We start from the raw sequence: 11,185 nt of genomic DNA on the forward strand, positions 1-11,185 counted from the left end.
GAAAAGGGAGAAACTAAAGGAAAAAGAACCGAAACTAAGAGAAGAAAGCAACAAAGAGGGAAAGAAATAACCTAAAAGACTACCCTATGAGTGCCATAAATGACACTCATCAAATTCCCCCAAGCTAGACTTTTGCTCATCCCGAGCAAAACAAAGGCCAAGAAGGAATAAGAGGGGACAAATAAAAAGAAAAAGAGGGGTAAGAATTTACACTAGGACTCACTGTCGTAGGAATTACGGTTGTTTTTAGCTACAACAAGCCATTTTGAACCCCTAGATCGCTCAAGAGGACGAGTGATGCTCTCGTAAGGGTTTCCTAAGAGTTTACCCATAACTCTCCACCAAACCCCCAAGAGGCAAACCAAGGAAAAAGCACAAAGAGGAAAAAGGAAATAAAATCTTTATGAAATGGACTTTACAAAGAGACTATAATACAAATGAATAACACCCTTTCTAAAGCGAATTATGGTATGCACGTTAAAGGATACCTAAGGTTGATTGAAACATAAATATGCTAAGCATAGGAACTAGTTATCACACTCCACCTTCATCCCATACAATCTTACCGCGTTCCCCCTACTAATCTCATATCTCCCCTTAGTGAGCATCTCATAGATTCCGCGAAGGAACCGGAAAAAGATCAAAGTTTTAGGCTACTCGACATCTTGATTTCGCATCCCCTTTCCTTAGTCCACAACCTATGATTCCCTCCACCGATGAAAGACTCAACTCCTAGGTCCAAAGGTCTTTCCCCAAGGTTGTAACGTAGGGCAAGAAGGGTTAAGGTAGGCTAAAAAAAATTTAAAATTTGGTGGTTATCCTAAAATGTGAAGCAAAGACCGGCCAAATCTCAACATCAAACTTAAGTAATCACCAAACAAAAATGAAATAACACCCCCAAGCTTATTCAACGCTATACTCTACAAAAATAAGACCAAAAAGCGTGAAGGAATAACGCTTTCCTCCCCCAAGCTAAAGGAAGCATTGTCCTCAATGCTTAGAAAAAGGAAAGAATTCAACAAAATATTTTTGGAATTTTACTTTTTTTTTTCAATTTTTTTTCATTTTTATATGCTAAAACTTGCAATGTCCTTGCCTTTTGCTAAATTCGGATGGCTTTTTTTTTTAATGCAATTTATTAGTCCATGCCTTTTATGAATTAGGACGGCTTTTACAATAACACTTGCCATTATTCACAAAGACACAATCTTGCACTTATGGAAACCCAACATCCAACTTTTCCACCACAAACTCCAACAAATATGATCAATTTGCTTCACAAAAACAAGGAAAGAACGAAAATGAATCAAAAGGCCAAAGATCTAAAGATGTGGCTTGAAAAGAAGGGATAAGGCTCAAATGGTTGTAAGAAGGCAAATGTAAACCCAAAAACAAATATGAATCAAACTAACCTAAAAATGAAAATACCACCCCAAAAAGGTGCCTTTGTCCTTCCTAGGAAGTTCGGTCGCGGTCTCAGGAATCATATGCTAAGATTCTAGATTAGGTTTGCGAAAATCAAGGATCCATGCCGCTCATGCAAGAATGTGATGAAAGCTTGAACAAATATACACCTCACATGGTTGTAGCAAAAACTCACTAAGGTTGTCAAATCGAAGATAGGGAGCAACTACCAAACATGCCACAAACAAGTAGAATCCGGCTTTATGATCCCTCTAGTTCTAGACATCTACCTTAGCATGCTTTATCCTAGAATCAACTAAACGTAATCTCAAACCGTGCATACCATAATTACCTAGGAAGACTATTATTCAAGAGAAAAAGTCCATTGCATACAAGTCCGACTTTCAAAAAGAGAAATAGTAAAAAGGAAAGCCTAAAAAAGAAATGCACACCAACAAGAACAAAAGATAAGAAAAGAAAGGAAAAGATGGAAAACCCAGACAAAGATAAGAAAAGGGAAAGAGGAAAAGACAAAGATGCAATCATATCACATTTATCCCAATCGACATACAAGTGGTCTAATGGCCACATCGCCAAAGACCCCAAACACACTAGGTGTTAAATTCATACATCCTCGAACCGTTCAACTTCCCCTAAGTCTAATCTTAATCTAAGCAACCAAGAAAATAAAAAGGAGAGAAAGATAAAAAGAAGTAAAAATAAGAAAGGCCTCACCAAGCGTCCATGCTAGACTTAAAGTACCCAAAGAGTTCGCAGAAGCTTCTCCAAAGGGCTCCGCAATCCAAAGCATGAGCTACGAACAAGGTGAGTAAAAGAAAAGAAAGCTATATATATACAAAGTGAAATTGTTAGTAACTTCCACACAAAAGCAATCAATAAAGAAAACGAAAACACTAACTATATACCAAAACCTAGAAGAACCCATCATCATCATCAAAAAAAAAAAAAAAAAAAAAAAAAAAAAAAAAAAAAAAATTAAAGAAGATCCCAAAAGCACCATCCAAAGAAATAATCAATCAACAAACAACACAACAACAAGACCAATAGCCAAAAATCCACCAAAAACCTTATCAAAAACTTCCCACCGAGCCCAAAGGTGCCGTCCTCATGCTAACACATCCTTTTGACCCTCACCCCTCACAAAATGAAAGCATCGACCCCGATGCCGACAACCATGCTAAAATAGGGAAAAGGGGAGAGCAAAAGGGAAACAAATATGCAAATAAAAAGACTAATGGCCACTCGGGCCGGCACCATCATCACCCCCAAAACCATCGCCCCCATCCCAACCTCCGGTGAAACCGGGTGGAAAACCGTAATAACCCTTAAATAGGTCATGTTGGGATGGGGTCAATTGGTCAAAGGGTGGTGGTTGAACAAGGGGCTCGGGGTGACGGGGGTCAACATAATAATAAGCAGGGTCACCCCTATAATCACTCCCCCCCGGGGCCCTATAGTCATAAGGCGGGAAGTTGCGCCTTGGCACATCGGGGGTCTCAACCCCTTGCCAATAAGGGTACGTAGGGAGGCCATCACCACCCCGGGAAGGTACCGGCCCTTGTTGGGGCGGCACATAAGGGTAGTTGACCAGGGGTGCGACCTCCCCCCTACGTACACTAGCATCATATAAGGCACTAGTTTAATAAGAAAGAGTTTGGTGGTCGGAACACATACCTTGCATGGAAAGTCTCATGCGGTCCATTTGTACCCACATAGCCGCCATATCTTGCTCAATGTCATATGGCGGTTGTTGTTGTTGGTCTTGTTGTTGTTGTTGTTGTTGTTGTTGTCTTATCCTTCTCCCTTGGTGTTGTTTTTGTTCCTCTTCTTCTTCTACTCTTCCTTCCTCCTCCCCCTCATTCACAACCTCTAACCCGACTCCCTCAACAAAATCAGCATCTTCCTCCATCTCATCCTCATCAACCCTACCATTGTCCCTAGGGACCATCCACACATTCCTAGCCTCGCGAAAAATGGAGGTAGCGATCGGGTTAGGGAGAAGGCAATGGTGGGTATTCCTTACTAGCCAAGAGTAGGTACCGGCTCTCTTAGTACTAGTTATGAAACGGAGGGTGTTAACTTGCCTCAAGTTGATCCAAATGTCTTCACTTCCTCCAATCGGAGTGCAAGACTCCAAGAACCGTTCTTGGTTGAAATACCTCACCAACCGAGTCACCATGCCCCCACAATGAACCTCCCCCGTTTTCACCCCATGCATGATCTCCTTGCACCCTTCCATGAAAATGTACCCAAAGTTAATCCTAGAACCCAATTCCGGCTTAGTAGCCATCCACAAAACCATTATCTCCTCCCGAGATAACTTACCCAAATCTTGCTTACTATAAACCGAGTACCCAAGAATTCTATGGAGGATCCTAAGGGCCGGATGAATGATCTCACTAGCAAGGGAAGTTTTGGAGTCGAAATGTCTTTTGTGGGCTATGGTTCTCCACCAAGAAACCTCATTGTACTCACTTTGGGCAAGGGAGATAAGGGGCTCGAAAATGTCACCATCTGGGTTGAAACCTAGGGCCACATTAAACTCGGCTAGGTTCATGGTGTATTTGATGTTGAAGAGTTGGAAAGAGATGATGTAGTCGTTGTCCCCAACCCTATTGAACTCAAAGGTGGAGAAAAACTCGACCGAAGGCTCCAAGTATGTACGGGGGTTATACTTCAAGAACTCACCTAAGCTTAGGTTATTGAGAAGAACCTCAAGATCATTATCTATCCCTAGCTTGGCCATATCGTCACGGAAGTAGTGGCGGGTGGGTCTAAACCTACGGTCTTTCATTTTGTTATAAATGGGCAATTGCTTAGACCGGTTCCACAATTTTAGAGGAGGTAGAGGAGGAGGGGCGTCATCTTGGTTAGAAGAGTGTGTTTGGGGGTTAGGGTTAGAGGATTGGCCTTGAGAAGATTGGCCGGGAGATTGGGTTGAGCGGTTCTTGCTACTCTTTGATCGCCTCAACAAATTCATTTTTTTTTTTACACACAAGTTCACAAAAATGCACAAGAAATAATCCAACTCCCTCAAACAAGCAACAAACACCTCAACACTCACAATCCTCCTTCAAATCCAACCAAACCCCCAAAAACTACAAAGTACCTGTTTCAATCAACACAACAACCAAAATTCCAACAACAAATACCAATATTAACAATCATCCATCAAATATATGCAAGATGTATTCAAGAAAAACAAGCATCACTCAAAAATACCAAATTTCACAAAAATAACCATGAAACACAAAATCATGCTCAAAATCAAGATAATACCAACCAATGTAAAGAAATCAAGCGAAATTGACAAGAATAATACAAAGGTTAGAAGTATACCAAGATTGGAGACTCAAATCAAGCACAGAACACCACACACTACAGAAATTTGTCGAAAAACCACGAGAAACTTGAGTAGAAATGATGAAAATGGAGAAATAAGGTAGATTTTGTGAAGATTTGATGGAAATTTGAAGAAAGGAGTAAGGATTTGATGATTTGGGGTTAGGGTTTGGGAGTATGTAGAGAGAGAAAGGGGAAAAATTAGAGAGGAGAGGTGAAAATAAGAGAGGAGAGAGAGGGAGGGGGTGCATCCGGGTAAAAGTAACCCAGTTTTCCGCGCCCGCTCCCGATAAAGTCGCGGTCTCGGGAACTCTCCCGCGCCCGCGGAGAGACCGCGGGGCAACCGCGGGGAGTTCCTGACCAAAATTGAAGAAATTATACCTGATGATGGCCGCGCCCTCTCCATATTTGCCGCGCCCTCTCCAAAACTTCCCGCGCCCGCGGAGAGACCGCGGGGCAACCGCGGGAAGTTCCTGATCCATTTTCACGATTTTGGCTGATTTAAAGGGCCGCGCCCTCTCCAAATTCCCGAGGCCTCTCTAAACTCCCCCGCGCCCGCGGAGAGACCGCGGGGCAACCGCGGGGAGTTCCTGATTGTATTTGCCTTTGAAAACTGGAGAGGCCCCCGAGGTCTCTCTAAGCTCTCGGGGAGCCCTCTCCCCTGCACTCTAAACTCTTCATAAAACCCCTTCTTTCCAACAAGTGATGACAATAGGCAACCTACAAAACAAACATAAAACCAACACAAAATAAGATCAAAAACTAAACAAGGAAAATGAAAAAGAAAAGAAAAGAAAAATGAGAAGAGAATCCGGGTTGCCTCCCGTAAGCGCTTTTGGTTAACGTCGTTAGCTCGACGTGCGTCACTCCACTCAAGGTGGTTGGAAAAGAATCATATGGTGGACAAGACCAACAAAAACTTTGTCAAAGTACTTCTTGAGCCGATGACCATTAACCTTAAATGATGAGGAGGAATCCAAAGGAGAAATTTCCACGGCACCATTACCAAAAACATCCTTTACCAAGAACGGACCACTCCATCTTGACATGAGTTTTCCGGGGAACAACTTCATTCTAGAATTATAGAGGAGGACTTTGTCACCTACACAAAACTCTTTTTTCTCAATCAACTTGTCGTGAACCTCTTTGGATCGAGCTTTGTAAGTGCTAGCACAATCATAGGCATCAAGTCGAAGTTCCTCTAATTCATGAAGGTCCAACCACCTCTTCTCTCCCGCACTTGCTAAGTCGAAATTTATCTTCTTGATAGCCCATATGGCACGATGTTCAAGCTCAACCGGGAGATGGCATGATTTGCCATAGACAAGGCGATATGGAGTGGTACCGATTGGTGTCTTGAAAGCCGTCCTATAAGCCCATAGAGCATCATCCAATTTGTCCGCCCAATCCTTTCTATTACGAGCAACCGTCTTCTCAAGAATAAGCTTGAGTTGACGATTTGAAACCTCAACTTGGCCACTCGTTTGAGGGTGATAGGGGAGCCCAAATCGTTGATGCACACCATGTTTCCTCAACATCTTTTGAAAGGCATTATGGACAAAATGGGATCCATTATCACTTATCACCGCCTTTGGGACACCAAACCTTGGAAAGATGATCTTCTTGAATAACTTCAATACAACCTTGTGATCATTTGTTGGAGAGGCGATGGCCTCAACCCACTTAGAAACATAGTCCACCGCCACAAGAATATATTGATTCCCATATGAGGAGGGAAATGGTCCCATGAAGTCAATTCCCCACACATCAAACACCTCCAACTCAAGGATAGGTTGTTGAGGCATCTCATTTCGCTTGGAAATGTTCCCAACTCGTTGACATTGGTCACATGATTTAACAAAGCCCCATGAATCTTTGAAGAGATTTGGCCACCAAAAACCACATTGAAGGACTTTAGTAGCGGTCTTGGAAACACCCATGTGTCCACCACTAGGGTCCGAGTGGCACATTTTTAAAACACTAGGCACCTCTTCATTTGGAACACAACGCCTAAGTAGACCATCAATCCCACGTTTGTATAAGATAGGCTCATCCCACAAATAGTGCCTTGCTTCTCTTTTGATCTTCCTCTTTTGATTCTTGGAGAAAGAGGGTGGAAACTCCCCACATGCTAGAAAATTGACCAAATCGGCATACCATGGGAGTTCCTTCACCTCTATGGCATATAAGAAATCATCAAGCATCTTATCTTCTATTGGCAAACCATCATCATGAATTTGATCCCCTTCAAGGCGAGAAAGATGATCCGCCAGTACATTCTCCGCACCCTTCTTGTCCCTAATCTCAATCTCAAAAGCTTGTAATTCAAGTACCCATCGAATCAACCTTGGCTTGGACTCTTTCTTAGCAAAGAGATACTTGAGGACCGCATGATCCGTGAAGACTATGGTCTTGGAACCCAACAAGTAACACCGGAATTTCTCAAAAGAGTGCACAATAGCCAAAAATTCCTTCTCCGTTGTTGTGTAGTTCTTTTGAGCCCCATTGAGAGTCTTGGACATATAGTAAATGACATGAAGTTTCTTGTCTACCCGTTGTCCCAAAACACCTCCAATTGCCCAATCACTTGCATCACACATCAACTCAAAAGGTAGGTCCCACCTTGGGCCTTGAACAATAGGAGTAGAGATTAGGGCCTTCTTCAATGTATCAAATGCCTTCAAGCATTTGTCATCAAAATTGAACTCAACATCTTTTTGAAGAAGGTCATTTAGGGGCTTAGCAATGAGTGAGAAGTCCTTGATGAATCTCCTATAAAAATCCGCATGACCAAGGAACGATCTCACTCCCTTGACATTTATCGGATGTGGAAGCTTTTCTATCACATCAATCTTTGCCTTATCCACCTCAATGCCCTTATTTGAAATCTTGTGCCCAAGCATTATCCCTTCCTCTACCATGAAGTGGCACTTCTCCCAATTAAGCACCAAATTAACCTTTTCACATCTTTCTAGGCACCTCTCAAGATTCTTGAGGCAATCCTCAAATGAAACACCTCCCATAGAAAAATCATCCATGAAAACTTCCATTTCCTCTTCAAGCATGTCCCCAAAAATACTCATCATACACCTTTGAAAGGTTGCCGGAGCATTACACAATCCAAAGGGCATTCTTCGATATGCAAAAGTACCATAGGGGCATGTGAAGGTTGTCTTTTCTTGATCTTCGGGATGAATGGGAATTTGAAAGAATCCCGAATATCCATCAAGGAAGCAATAGAATTTGTGCCTAGTCAACCTTTCAAGCATTTGGTCAATAAAAGGGAGAGGGAAGTGATCCTTTTTGGTTGATGTGTTTAGACGTCTATAGTCTATACACATCCTCCAACCGGTGACCGTTCTAGTTGGAATGAGCTCACCTTTCTCATTCTCAACTACGGTCATACCCCCCTTCTTAGGAACGACATGCACGGGGGAAACCCACCTTGAGCTTGAGATGGGGAATATGATTCCCGCATTCAAGAGCTTGGTGATCTCTTTCTTAACTACTTCTCCCATTTGGGGATGTAGTTTCCGTTGTCGTTCAATAGAAGGAAGGGCGCCTTCCTCAAGCGTTATGTGGTGTTGGCACAAAGCGGGGCTTATACCTTTAAGGTCATCAATTGTGTACCCCAAAGCACTTTGGTGTTTTCTCAAAACACCACATAACGCTTGAGCTTGGCTTTTGCTCAAGGATGCACTAACTATCACGGGGTAAGTAGAATGAGGGCCCAAGAATTCATACCTAAGGTGTGATGGTAAAGGTTTGAGCTCTACCATAGGCACACCATTACCTTCTTGTGATATGGTTGCTTGCAAAGTTTCATTGCTTGAGATTCCAAAACATGATTGCTCATCAACATCCTCCACACTTCTATCAAGTAATTCCTCATAGAAATTCATCTCCTTGCATGAAGCACCTACCTTGTCTTTGTTCAATAATACATTCTCAAGAGCATCGTTATAAGTGAGCAAGTGCTCATGCATGGAAGACACAACAATATCAAGTGAATCAATCATCATACAATTTTCCAAAGAAGAACATGGATATTTCATGCTTTCATTCAAATCAAATTCAATAATCTCTTCTCCCACCTTAAGGGAGATCTTAGCATTTCTCACATCAATCATGGCTCCCGAGGTAGCAAGAAAGGGTCTACCTAAAATGATTGGAATGGTGGCATCCTCATCCATTTCAAGAACAACAAAATCTACCGGAAACACAAACTTCCCAACCCTCAAAGGGACATCTTCTACTTTACCTTTTGGAAATTTGATAGACCTATCCGCTAATTGCAAGGTAATGTTAGAAGGTAGAAGTTCCCCTAACTCAAGTCTTTGATAAACCGAATATGGCATTAGGCTCACACTAGCTCCCAAGTCACATAAGGCATTATCAATTTGCATTTTGTTGATTGCACAAGGGATGGAGAAGTTTCCGAGGTCTTTCAACTTGGGTGGCATTTTGTTCATGATGATAGCACTACAATTTTCGGTCAAATTGATGGTCTCCACAACCTCACAAGTTCTTCTCCCACTCAAAATGTCCTTGAGGAATTTGGCATAGTTTGGCATTTGGTTGATCACATCGGTAAAAGGTAGAGAAAGGTGAAGTTGTTTTAACATTTCAATAAATCTCCCAAATTGTTCATCCAATTTGTGTCTCATGAATTTTTGTGGGTAGGGGAGTTTGGGTCTTACAATCTCTTTCTCTACTCTCACCTCTCTAGGTGTCTCAACAACTACCTCATCCAAAGATGCCTTTCTTTCCTCATTCTCAACCAAAATCTCCCTAGGAATCTCCTTATCTACACCACTTCTAGGCAATACCTCCTCAAGAACCTTTCCACTCCTAGTAACAATAGCATTTACTGGTTTCTTGGGGTCAAGGCCTTGGGAAGGTAAAGAAGAAGGTCTAGCATGATCTTTCAAGGCATTAGCAAGTTGAGAGATTTGGTTTTCAAGCATTTTATTGTGAGTCATCATTTCATTGAATTTTTTATCGCTCACGGCCATGTATGTGTTCAACAACTTGGTCTGATTCTCAATTATCTCCTCCAAATTAGTCTTAGGTGAAGAAGGTTGAGAATAGGAACTTTCCCCTTGAGTTTTTGGAACAAAACCGGGTGGGGGACCTCTTTGAGAATTATTTTGAAAATTGCCCCGACCTTGGTTGTTCCAACTACTCCTATTTTGATTTTGGCCATAATTTTGATTATGGTTTCCACCACCTTGATTATGGTTCCCACTACCTTGGTTATGATTTCCATAACCTTGGTTTTGAGAACCATAATTTTGGCCTTGGTTACCATAATATTGGCCTTGATTTTGGCCACTATAACCTTGACTATTATAGCTACCACGAGAACCTTGGTTCCCTTGGTTTCTATAACCACCGCCTTGGTTATAGTTGTCAAAATTGCCTTGGCCTTGGAAGTTCCTATTCCATTGACCCCTTTGATTTTCAAACCGTTGACCATTATTATTTGACACATAATTCACATGTTCACTTTCATGGTTATCAAACTCATCAACACATTCACTAGGACAAACACTAGAATCATGATCATACGATCCACATGCATAACAAAACAAACAACCCAAAGGCATATTATGCGAAGAGGGAGGGGGTTGAGAGTTAGAAGGAGTACCTCTCCCCTTAAATTGGGAGGGAAGATTAGAAGCTTGAGAAGAGGAAGAAGTGCTCTCCAACTTAGCCTTGATTGCGGTGACCTCTTTCCCTAAATTTGTCATTTGAGAGGAAAGGTTGTTGATTGCATTGAGATGGTCCACCGAATACAATGAAGATTGTTTGCTTGAAGAGTCCCTCTCTCCATCTTGCCAATCCCTATAATAAGTCACCACATCCTCAATGATGTCCACAACTTCTTCTTCGGTTTTGTTCATGATAGGGCCCCCGGCCCCTCCATCAAGGCATGACTTGCCTTGGGGACTTAAACCGCCATAGAAGATTTGGATCACTTGGTATGTGGGGATTCCATGATGAGGGCACTCCCTTTGATACTCTTTGAATCTCTCCCATGCTTCGTAAAGGCTTTCACTCGGCCTTTGCTTGAACCCTTGAATCAAGGCTCTTGCCTCCGCCGTCTTCTTTTGGGGGTAGAAGCGGGACAAGAAAGCCTTTGTGACATCGTCCCAAGTTCTCAAGGAGTTGGGCTTCACCTCCTTGTCTAGCCACTCCAAGGATCTTCCGATTAGAGAGAAAGGGAACAACTTGAGGCGGATGAATTCTTGAGAAACCCCATTGACTTTAATGGTATTGCAATATTTTTCAAATTCTTTCAAATGGTTCAATGGGCTCTCATTCTTAGCCCCACTATATTGTCTTCTCTCGATCAAGGTGATCATTGCCGGACGGATTTCGAAGTCATTTGCCGGGGTAGTGGGAGGAGCTATTC

At 42.3% G+C, this 11,185-nt stretch overlaps 1 non-coding gene across 1 annotated transcript; it reads left to right on the plus strand.

The window, feature by feature from the left end:
- Positions 1 to 10,761: 10,761 nt before the first annotated feature.
- Positions 10,762 to 10,867, plus strand: LOC145618828 (small nucleolar RNA R71). The gene has a single exon (XR_014108062.1). It is a non-coding gene; the product is annotated as a small nucleolar RNA R71 (small nucleolar RNA).
- Positions 10,868 to 11,185: the final 318 nt, after the last annotated feature.

This window comes from Chenopodium album, chromosome 26 (genome assembly GCF_948465745.1).
Source record: "Chenopodium album chromosome 26, dcCheAlbu1.1, whole genome shotgun sequence".
Lineage (NCBI taxonomy): Eukaryota > Viridiplantae > Streptophyta > Magnoliopsida > Caryophyllales > Amaranthaceae > Chenopodium > Chenopodium album.